This window comes from Myotis daubentonii, chromosome 5 (assembly GCF_963259705.1).
Source record: "Myotis daubentonii chromosome 5, mMyoDau2.1, whole genome shotgun sequence".
NCBI lineage: Eukaryota > Metazoa > Chordata > Mammalia > Chiroptera > Vespertilionidae > Myotis > Myotis daubentonii.
The window spans coordinates 20591080-20602657 of record NC_081844.1 but is presented as its reverse complement, the minus strand read 5'-3'; the positions used below and the strand labels follow the sequence as shown (position 1 = coordinate 20602657).

Here is an 11578-nt window from a genome sequence, read left to right as displayed (position 1 = left end):
AAATATTCGCTGTGGGCCGCATGCGGGCCCTGAGTTTGACATGCTTGGTGTAGCCCCTTTGGAAGACAGTTTGGCAGTTTCTTAAAAAGTTAAAAGTGCAACTTATCATGTCACCCAGCATCGCACTCTTGGGTATTTGCCCAAGAGAAATGAAAGTGTGTCCACACAAAGACATGAACATGAAAGTTCATAGCAGCTTTTTAAAAAATTGTTGACAGTATTACAGATGTCCCCCATTTTTCCCTTTGCCCCCTCCACCCAACCCCTGCCCCACCGAAGGCCTCCCTCACACTATTGTTTATGTCCATGGCTATGCATATATGCGCATACCAGTATGTTCTTTGGTTAATCTCTTCCCATCCCTCCCACCCCATTCCCTCTGAGAGCTGTCAGTCTCTTCCATGCTTCCATGTCTCTGGGCCTATTTTGTCCATCAGTTTATATTGTTCATTAGATTCCACATATAAGTGAGATCATGTGATATTTGTCTTTCTATGACTGGCTTCTTTCACTTAGCATAATACTCTCCAGGTCCCTCCATGCTGTCGCAAAGGGTAAAAGATCCTTCTTTTTTATAGCCACATAGTATTCTTTTGTGGAAATGTACCACAGCTTTTTTATCCACTCATCTACTGATGGGCACTCTTAGCTATTGTAAATAACACTGCTATGAACACCGGGGTGCATATATTCTTTCTGAATGGTGTTTCAGGATTCTTAGGATTTATTCCCAGAAGTGGGATCACTGGGTCAAATGGCAGTTACATTTTTAATTTGAGGAAACGCCATACTGTTTTTCGCAGTGGCTGCACCAGTCTGCATTCCCACCAGCAGTGCACCAGGGTTTTGTTAATAATAGCCCCAAACTGGGAACAAACAAATGCCCCAAAAAGGTGAATGGATAAATAATTGCCCCATCCAGTGGAATACTGCTCAGCAATAAAAAGGAACAAAATGCAGCAGCATGGATGAGCTTCATACGCCTTGTGGTGGGTAAATAAAAGTCACCCAAAAATAATGCACATTGTCTGAGTCCCTTTTTATAAAATTCTAGAAATAGAAAGCTGGTTAATGGGTGCTTGGGGAGAGGTGGGTGGGAGGAATGGCAAAAAGCACACGGGGTCTGGGCGATGGATGTCTTCACCACCCTGATTGTGGTAATGGCTTCATGTGTCTATATACCTCACAATTTATCAAATTGTATACTTATTACTATGAACAGTTTAGTGCAGTGATGGCGAACCTTTTGAGCTCGGCGTGTCAGCATTTTGAAAAACCCTAACTTAACTCTGGTGCCGTGTCACATATAGAAATTTTTTTGATATTTGCAACCATAGTAAAACAAAGAATTATATTTTTGATATAGATTTTATATATTTAAATGCCATTTAACAAAGAAAAATCAACCAAAAAAATGAGTTCGCGTGTCACCTCTGACACGCGTGTCATAGGTTCGCCATCACTGGTTTAGTGTATGTCTATGGTACTTCAATCAAACTGTAAAAAAATCTTCAGTAAGAAAAACACACACACTTAAAATCAGGCAAAATATTTGAATAGATAATTCAAAGAAAATACATGGATGGCGGGTAATCACAAGAAATACACATTAAAAGCACAGTGAGATGCCACTGCATATCTGTCATAAGCTGAATGATGTTACCCTCAACATTTATACAGTATGTTGAAGTCCTAAGCTCTAGTACCTCGGCCTGTAACCATATTTAGAGAGAGGGTCTTCAGAGATGTGATTAGGTTACAATGAGGTCTTTAGGGTGGACCCTAATTCAATATGATTAGTGTCCTTATAAGATGAAGAGACGAGGACACAGACACACGCAGAGGGAAGACGGTGAGAGGACGCAGAGAAGAGGGTTGTCTGCAGGCTGGGGAGAGAGGTCGCAGAAGAAACCAGCGCTGCCAGCACCTTGATCTCGGGCTTCTAGCTGCCCGAAGAGTCAGAAAACACATTTCCGTGGTTTAAGCCACTCAGGGTTTTGTTCTGGCAGCCCTAGCAGATGAATACAATAGTGCTCAGAATCGATAAAGTAAAAATAACTCACAATACCAGGTGCTGCTAAAGATCTGGAGCCCTTGGGACACTCACATGGTGCTGATGGAAAACAGCTGGGCAGTTTCCTATGGAATTAAACATCACTTACCATATAACACAGCGATCCCGTTCCTAAGCGGAACGCAAACTCGTGTTCACTCAAGAAACGTTTAAAGCAAGCTGATTGTGGTAATCACCGAGAGCTGCAAGCATCCCAGATGTCCATCAGCCGGTGAGTGGATGGACATTATACAATGACCCCATCATACAATGAGTACTACTCCGTGATGCAAAAGAAAGAAACGTCTGATACACAGAGCAAAGTGGAGGAATCGCAAGTGCATTTGCTACGTGAAAGAAGCCAGGTTCCCTGTGTCCTGTGCACTCCCATTATAGGGACTTTAGGAAAGGCAAAGTTAGAGGCAAAGAAAGCAGGTCAGCCGGCACCAGGGGCAGGGGGTGGGAAGGGAGACGGTCTGGGAAGGGGCTGGGGGCATTTGGGAAGGCTGACGGAACTGTTCCATATCTTGATGTGGTGGGGAATCCATAACCATATCTTTATCAAAACTCATAAACCGTGCTCCAGGAATCCTACTCTCATCTAAAACAGAAAGGATAAAGCAGAATAGGCACTTGAATCTTAGCTATTGTAAATTGTGCTGCTATGAACATAGGGGTTCATATATCCTTTCTGATTGGTGTTTCTGGTTTCTTGGGATATATTCCTAGAAGTGGGATTACTGGGTCAAATGTCAGCTCCATTTTAAAAAATATATATTTCTTTATTGATTTCACAGAGGAAGAGAGAAGGAGAGAGAGATAGAAACATCAATGATGTGAGAGAATCATTGATCGGCTGCCTCCTACACGCTCCCTACTGGGGATCGAGCCCACAACCCAGGCATGTGCCCTGGGCCGGAATCGAACCCGGGACCCTTCAGTCTGCAGGCTGACACTCTATCCACTGAGCCAAGCCGGCTAGGGCTCCATTTTTTATTTTTTGAGGAAACGCCATACTGTTTTCCACAGTGGCTGCACCAGTCTGCAGTAATAAAGAACATTACAAACTGTTGAACAAAAATAGAGGCAAAGAAGCATGGAACAGACTGTCAAACTACAGCGGGAAGGTAGGGGAGGGCTGGGGGAGGTTAAGAGATCAACCGAAGACTTGTATGCACACATATAAGCACAGCCAACAGACGCAAGACACTGGGGGCGAGGGGACGAGGGCAGTGCCGGTGGGTAGGGAAGGCCTGGGGGAGGTCAGTGGGGGGGAAAAAAAGAGACACATGTACTCCTATTTGTAATACCTTAAACAATTAAAAAAAAAAAAAGAATAGGCGCTCGAAGCTTCCCAGACTGGTTCACATCCTGGCTTTTCACCTGCAAGGTGTGTGGCCAGGGGCGGGTGACTCCCCTCTTCGCACCTCAGTCTCCTCTGAGGATGACTAGCAGGAGTGGCTGGGAAGCCTTTGGCCTGGGAGGGAGGTCTGGATTGGATTACAAAAACCAGCTCTGTGCTCCAGACACTTCTGCTTGGCCTCATCTAGCACCTGGTGGGTGTTGACGACCAGCCAGCCGCTCCCTCCTTCCAGCACAAATGTTCTGGGATCTCATTTTATGAGAGGACAGGCTGTACCAAAATAGCCTCCCCGCCTATTTTGGGAAGAGGGTGGGCAAGCGACTGGCAGGCTGGTTGGGGATGATTGGTGGAGCAGGCTGGCCCTGCGGTCCCGTGCAGGTGTGAGAGCTCTGAAGGCCGCCTCACAAGTGCAGCCTAATTTTAGCTGCAGGAGGCGCACTCAGCAGCTTCTTTGATTATTAGCTGAGAGAAAGGTTCTTTTATTATTACTGTAAAATACGCAACATAAAATTCACCATCATAACCATTTCTACAGATCCACAGTTCAGTGGTGTGAAGTACATTCACATTGTTGCACAACCATCCCTACTGCCCAGCTCCAGAACTCTTCATTCTTGCAAAACTGAAACTCCATACATTAACCCCCCTCCCTCCCCCAGCCCCTGGCACCCACCCTCCCACTTCTGTCTGTGAATCTGACTGTTCTAGGAACTTCACACAAGTGGACTCACACAGTATCTGTCCTTTTGTAGCTGAGTATTTCACGCAGCATACTGTCCTCAAGGTTCACCCATGCTGTAGTACGAATCAGAGTTCCTTCCTTTTTAAGGCGGAATAATGTTCCATGGTGTGAATACACGCATCTTATTTATCCCGTCACCTGTCCGTGGACACTCGGGTTGCTCCTATCTTTCAGATGTTGTGAATGATGCTGTGGCATATGCAAGTATCTATTTTTTTTTTTTTTAAATATATTTTATTGATTTTTTACAGAGAGGAAGGGAGAGGGATAGCGAGTTAGAAACATCAATGAGAGAGAAACGTCAATTCAGCTGCCTCCTGCACACTCCCTACTGGGGATGTGCCCGCAACCAAGGTACATGCCCTTGACCAGAATCGAACCCGGGACCCTTCAGTCTGCAGGCCGATGCTCTATCCGCTGAGCCAAACCAGCCAGGGCTGCAAGTATCTATTTGAGGCCCGTACAGTTCTTTGGGGTATATACCAAAAGGTGAAATTTCTGAATCGTATGCTCATTCTTTATTTAAATTTTTGAGGACCCACATCCCATCACTTTTGTTGTACTCTATTCCTTAGGAGCAAATCCCAGGTCCCCTACACTCAAGGGTAGGGGTTATGCAAAGGCGAGGTGCCAGGCATGGGGTTCACAGGGACCACCTTAGACGGTACCCACCATGCCTCATAAGCAAATCCAGACCACACTGAACACAGAAATTTCTGTTAAGTGCTTGCAACATGCCGAGCACATAGCATGTGTTGTACAAACCATATGTCTTTGAGGTGGGTTATTTTATGGGGGTGGGGGGGGGAATTAGGCTCAGTGGAGAAGCAACTTGGAGAGCTGATAGTGGGGCAGAATTAAAATCCAAAATCATATTCCAAAGCCCAAGCTTTTTTCTTTACACTTCACTTCTCTGGGTCTTTTTTTCCCCTTGGGAAGCAGCTTTATTTACAAAACAGGTCTAAAATAAGAACATGAATGACAAGCCCTTGGGAATGTGGGAGAGCTGGCTCTTGGGGACCCATGTGTGAAGCCCAGGCAACCAAGCAGAGGGCCTCAAGGAGGGCTGGATGTGTGAGGGGGACCTACAATGTGAACTCCTTGTATTTCTTGCTGCCCCCACGGCGGTCCTGAGGCTGAGCTTTCCGTTTCTTTTGCTTCTGTTTGGCAGCATGCTCAGCCACCATGTCACTGAAGTCTTCCTTCTCCACTTGTGCCTGCTGCTCCCTTACATGCTCCTCATACTTCTGGGTCATGGCCATGGGGTCCAGCTCTAACTCTTCAGGTGCCAGGGCCACTTCCACGCCTTGTAGCTCAGGGGGCCAGGCCCTTACGGCTCATAACCGTGGACATGTCATAGATGTGGGTCGATCCCATTATGGCTCCCCCAACGCTGGCCGTTCTCTTCTCCGGCACCACAGTGAACAGCTGAGGTGTCTTGCTTCCATCCGTCGCTTCCTCAATCTTCTTCCTCAGCTCAATGAGTTCAGGAGTCTCCATTCCAGCTGGCACTGACGAGAATCCTCCAGGAGTGATGAGGCCACTGTCTGCAGGGGTAATAAAGCCTGGCTTGTCTTCGTCACTTTCCTCCTCTTCCTCTTCTTCTGAAGACTCCTCATCAGATGGCTCCAGCTCCCCACCAGGAGTCCGATCAATCTCTTCTTCCTCAGTCTTGGTCTGACATTCAGCGGCATTGGTTCCAAATACATCCCCATAGAGTGGTTTCCCGGTTTCATCTACTGGGGGTTTGCCCCAGCCACCAGCATGGTACCCAAAGGAACAGCTCTCAGGGATGGGTGAGTTCAGCCCAGGGATCTTCAAGTTTGGGTACGACGGGGGTGGTCCATATCGCTGCATGGCAATCAGCCACGGGGAAGGAACTTTGTGAGCATTTGGTCCTACTGGCATCCCCAAGGAAATCCTTAGCTCATCGGAAAGAACTCCTCGCTTCTTCTCCTCCAGGCGTGTCTCAAACTACTTCCCCTCATAGTACAGGTCCCCATGGATGGTCAGCTTCGCCTTGGTCTGCCACCTGAAGAAGGCATCATGCAGTTTCTGGTAGTCAATGTCGATCTTCCCCAACTTAGGCCGAACCTTCTCTAGCACTATTTTTTTAAAAATATATTTTATTCATTTTAGAGAGGAAGGGAGAGGGAGATAGAAACATCAATGATGAGAGAGAATCATTGATTGGCTGCCTCCTGCACGCCCCCTACTGGAGATCAAGCCCGCAACCCAGGCATGTGCCCTTGGCCGGAATTGAACCTGGGACCCTTCAGTCCACAGGCTGACACTCTATCCATTGAGCCAAACCAGCCAGGGCTTCTCTCAAATTTTTGACTTCATAGTCTTCTGTTCTTCCTTCTCCTGCAGGGCCTCCCGCATCTCCTGGATGCCTGTGCGTTTGATGAAGTCAGGCAGCTCGAAGGGGGGTTTCTCAATGCCTCGTTTGCCCTGCAGGTACTTGCGCTTAAAACACCAGTGGTGTGGCACAAACACAGAATTCCGAGTGGCCTTGAGGGGGACCAAGAGCTTAGGGTCCTGTGCTGTCACATCCTGCATCTCCACAACATAGGGCCGAGCCACGAGCTGCTTGAGTTCAGCCACAGTGAAGCGATTCTTTCGGTGCAACTTCTTCTTGGACAGCTTAGGGGCTTCTGGCTTCTTTTCCAGTTCATCATCGCCGCTGTCGTCATCGCTGTCCTTGTGCTCCTCCTCAAAGCCCTTCTTCTTGGGGCCTGCGGAGTTCTCCAGTTTGTCGAGTTTCTCTGGCTCCTTCTCTCTCTCCTTCTTCACATCATCGGTGAGCTTGAAAGCCTCAAAAATCCTCTTGAAGAAGATGAAGTTGGGCTCATAAATTTCAGGTTCTTCAGTCACATATTCAATCTCAACATCAGCAGCTGAGGACTCAGAGCCACAGGACCGGGTTGGCTCTTTCTCTCGGTCCCCAGAACTCTCAGATGACACCCCTCGTACCCACTGGGGCTTTTTCTTCTTCTTTCGGTTCCGATGCTTCCGGTTTCTCTCTTTTTTTGGATACGGACGCTGAGTCCTCCTCAGTCTCTGATGCTGACTGGCCCAGGGATGAGCGTGTGTCTGTTTCCATTTCCTCTTCCTCCTGTTGAGAGTTCATCTCTTCCTGGCGGCTCTCTTTCAGCTGCAGGATCTTTTCCAAAGCCTGGGGGATCTTGGGGCCCACAGAGGGGTCGTCCATCTCTCTGTTCTCACCTCCAGGGGGTGGTGGGGGACCACGAGGCCGGGGAACTGGGGCCCCCATGGGCAAAATAGTAGGAGTGGGGCCCACTGGAGCAGCAACTCGAGGACCCAGAGGAGTGCGAACACCAATTTGGCCCATGTCTTGTGGGGGCCGAGGGACTGGGCTGCCCATCTTGGCAATCTCCTGCTGCTGTTCTTGCTCCAGTAACACAGCTGCCTGCTTGGCGCGCTCCTCTTGCTGCGTCAACAACGCTGCCTGCTGCTGTACCAGCTTTAGCTGCTCCTCCTCTGACAATACCGCAGGCTCACCCACACAGAGAGGTGATGGGGGCCCCAAGTTTGGTGGGCGGGGTCCAACTGCCATAGGAAAACCAAGGCCAAGGCCCGGTGGAGATGGTGGAGGAGGCTGCAGAGTGGGGAGGCCCATGGGTGGAGGTGGCATCGGAATCCCAGTGAGCTAGGGGTCCCTGTCTGGGCACCAATCGTTAGGGTCCAACCCCAGCAGGTCCAGGGGTTCCCAAAGGTGTGGACGGAGTTGGCAAAGAATGAAGGACACGAAGGCAGCATTCAGTTGATCAGCATGGCAAGGTTCTCTTGCCAGGTTCTGTAGTCAGGTTCTGTGTTTTATTGTCTTGTTACATCTGTATTTATACCAGTTGATTTTAATCCTGTCAATTTCTATTCCAAAGGTTAGGGCGTTTCTTATCTCCATTCCAGGGAGTAAAGGTTATGTAGCTTAAGCATGATTGTTCGTAGTTAAAGTGATTAATTACCCGCCTGGCACTTAGTTAAGGGGTTTTATTCCCTCCCTAACTCCAGGGGAAAATCCCCACCTTCGGAAACAACCTTTCTTGGAGAGGTGACCTTGGTTAAAACACATAGTGCTAAGTAGGGGAGCAGACATATCAAGAACAGTATGCCATATACGCCAGGTCCCTTGAAACATATGCTGTGCAGATGTTTCTTACCTGCAGCGACTGAGACAAGTAGCAAGGATAGACCGGCTTCCGGCAAATTCCCCCTTTTTTATTTTTTAAATGATAGCCCATGTAAATCTGAGGCCACCTCTCGGATTGGGTTGTTTAAGACTCGGAAGAAGACTGAGAAGCAATGATAGCGAGCATACCTATAAACATAGTGGATGGAGTGCACAAGGAGCCTTGTTCCTGTAGAAGGTTGCTGGCCTCTTCAGTCAAGGGATTTCAGCTGTCCTCAAGTCGGTGGTTTGGTTGTCCTTGTTGATCTGGCTAGCGGGTGGCATCATTGGCGACGGGCTTCCCCAAGTGTCAGCAAGTTGAAGGGCTGCATCAAAGGGTCCAACAGGGCCGCACTTGATGGTGGTGTTGGTGTCCGGGGAGGAGTCAGCTGTGCCCTCTGGGTCAGCTAGGGGAACCCTGTTCGGGCGCCAATTGTTGGGGTCCAACCCCAGCAGGTCCAGGGGTTCCCAAAGGCGTGGATGGAGTCGGCAAAGAAGGAATGACAGGGAGACAGCGTTCAGTTGATCAGCATGGCGAGGTTCTCTTGCCAGGTTCTGTAGTCAGGTTCTATGTCTGATTTTTCTTTGTTAAATGGCATTTAAATATATAAAATAAATATCAAAAATATAAATCTTTGTTTTACTATGGTTGCAAATATCAAAACATTTCTATATGTGACACGGCACCAGAGTTAAATTAGGGTTTTTCAAAATGCTGGCACGCCGAGCTCAAAAGGTTCGCCATCGCTGCTCGGTGCTGACATGGGAGGCGGAGCTGCTTTGTCCCCATCTTCACCTCTCAGAACCGGCCGATTCAGTACAATACCAGTCTGGCGGGTGTAGCTCTGCAGCCGTTCCACTAGCTCCTCGAGACTCCCTGCTTGTATCGGAGCTCCGGAGCTCCGATCTCTGCCAATTTGGCCTGAAGCTCCTGGGCAGCCCAGGCGCCATAGTGACCAGGAGGTGGCGGCGGCGGCAGCTGCAACTCTCCTTTTTCTCTGAGTCTCTTTAGGGAAGCAAAAGACACACGGGCAGAGGTTAACAGAGTCTCAGCCACCGAACAGGTGCTCAGCAAAGGTGAGAGGCCACCACCCAACAGTTACTGCAGATGTGGGTGGTTATAACCGTGTTTACCTTGCACTTTCTGGTTGGTGCCTGCCTGGAGGCATCTGGAAAAATCCCAGCTCAATTAGTGGAGGAAATTAACACCTAATTTGAGCCCATAGAAGCCAACTGAGAGATCAAAGTGAAGGCACAAAGGCAGGATGTTGGCAGGCCTGAGAGTGAGTTCTGGTTTTGCTCCTAACCTGCCAAGTGACTCTGGGTGAACCCCTCCTTGTCAAATGAAAATCTTGGACTAGGTCAATGATAGATAGGTAAACGATGGCCTGAGGGCCAAATCCAGCCCACCACCTGTGTTTGTAAATAAAGTTTTATTGGCGCACAGCCATACTCATTTGTTTACATATTGTCTGTGGCTTCTTTCAACCTACAACAGTAGAGTTAAGTCATCAAAACAGAGACGGTCTGGCCTGCACAGCTGAAAAATGTTAATTGTGGCGTTTTGTAGAAAAAGTTTGCCAATCCCTGGACTGGATGATTTTTTTTAATTTATTGATTTCAGAGAGGAAGGGAGAGGGAGAGAGAGACAGAAACATCAATGACGAGAGATAATTACCGATCAGCTACCTCCTGCATGATCCACAATGGGGATCGAGCCCAAAACCCGGGCGTGTAACCTGACCGGAATTGAACCGTAATCTGGTTCACAGGTCGACACTCAACCACTGAGCCCCGCAGAGCCAGACTGGGTGGTTTTTAAGATTATTTTTGTTGGCAGAGGTGGAAATGGCACCAGGTGTTAGACCAGTGGGGTCAGACCGGACCTGGGTTCAGCAACCTCAGGACTTGAGTTCTGGCCAGGAAAGAATAAAAACTATAAGAGAACATTTATTTAGAAAATCACAGAGGGAGAAGAAGTATTTTGTAGAAGAAATGGGCTGAGGAAACAAGTTATAGAAGCAAAGGAAGGGCCCTTGGAGCTTAGAAGTGAGGAAGGTAAAGTGACACACCGGTGGGAGGGGGAAGGAAAAGGCCTGGCATGCTCCCGGGAGGGAGAGGGTGCTGGGCCCTCAGTCCTAAGGGTTTTAAGGGTAGAGATTTTAAAAATATCCTATCTAATAATAGACAAACATGGTAATTGACAGTACCTTCACTATGCCTCTCATAGGCTAATCAGCAAGATATGCAAATTAACTGCCAACAAAGATGGCAGTTAATTTGCATACATAGGCGCAAAGCGGCGGAGCAAAGACTGAAGGCAGCTTCGGCCAGAGCAGCGAAGGCTTGAAGGCGGCTCCTGCCGGAGCAAAGGCCTGGGTCCCAGGTGTCTGAGGAAAACCGGTGCTGGCAGCCAGAGGAAGAGAAGGCCTATTGCACAAATCTTTTCGTGCAACAGGCCTCTAGTGTATATATATTTTTATTGATTTCAGAGAGGAAGGAAGAGGGAGAGAGAGATAGAAACATCAATGATGAGAATCATTGATCAGCTGCCTCCTGCACGACCCCACTGGGGATTGAGCCCACAACCTGGGCATGTGCCCTTGCCTGAAGTCGAATCCGGGACCCTTCAGTCCGCAGGCTGACGCTCTATCCACTGAGCCAAACCAGCAGTAGACGGCAAACTCATTAGTCAGCAGAGCCAATTATCAACAGTACAATGATTGAAGTTTCTTTGAGAGCCAAATTTTTTAAACTTAAACTATATAGGTAGGTACACTGTTATTAACTTAATTAGGGTACTCCTAAGGCTTAGGAAGAGCCACACTCAAGGGGCCAAAGAGCCGCATGTGGCTCGCAAGCCACAGTTTGCCGACCACGGAGCTAGGGGAAGGGTGGAGATTTTAGGAGATCCCAGGGGGAAGATCTCAGTAGACTATTCAGCAGTTTTCAAGGTGTGTCCTTTTAAAGTTGGAGTCTCCACTGATTGATTGGTTGGCGTCAGGGCAGCAGATCATTACTCAGTGCAGCTGGTCCTGAGGTCAGCTGTGTTGTCACTTGTCTGGTTTTGCTGCTTTTCAGGGCCTGGAGCTGAAATACAACTGAGGCCTAGATGTTATTTCTAGGGAGGAAAGGTCAGAGGTCCAAGCGCATGACCAGCGCGTGACCAGCAGTATGCTAGGGGAGGAAATGCCACCCTGAGGACGAGGCCCCACCCTACAGTTGTCG

At 48.4% G+C, this 11578-nt stretch overlaps 1 pseudogene; it reads right to left on the bottom strand.

Annotated features, from left to right (window-relative positions):
- Positions 1-5094: 5094 nt before the first annotated feature.
- Positions 5095-10048, bottom strand: LOC132234490 (splicing factor 3B subunit 2-like; annotated as a pseudogene).
- Between the last annotated feature and the right edge of the window lie 1530 nt (positions 10049-11578).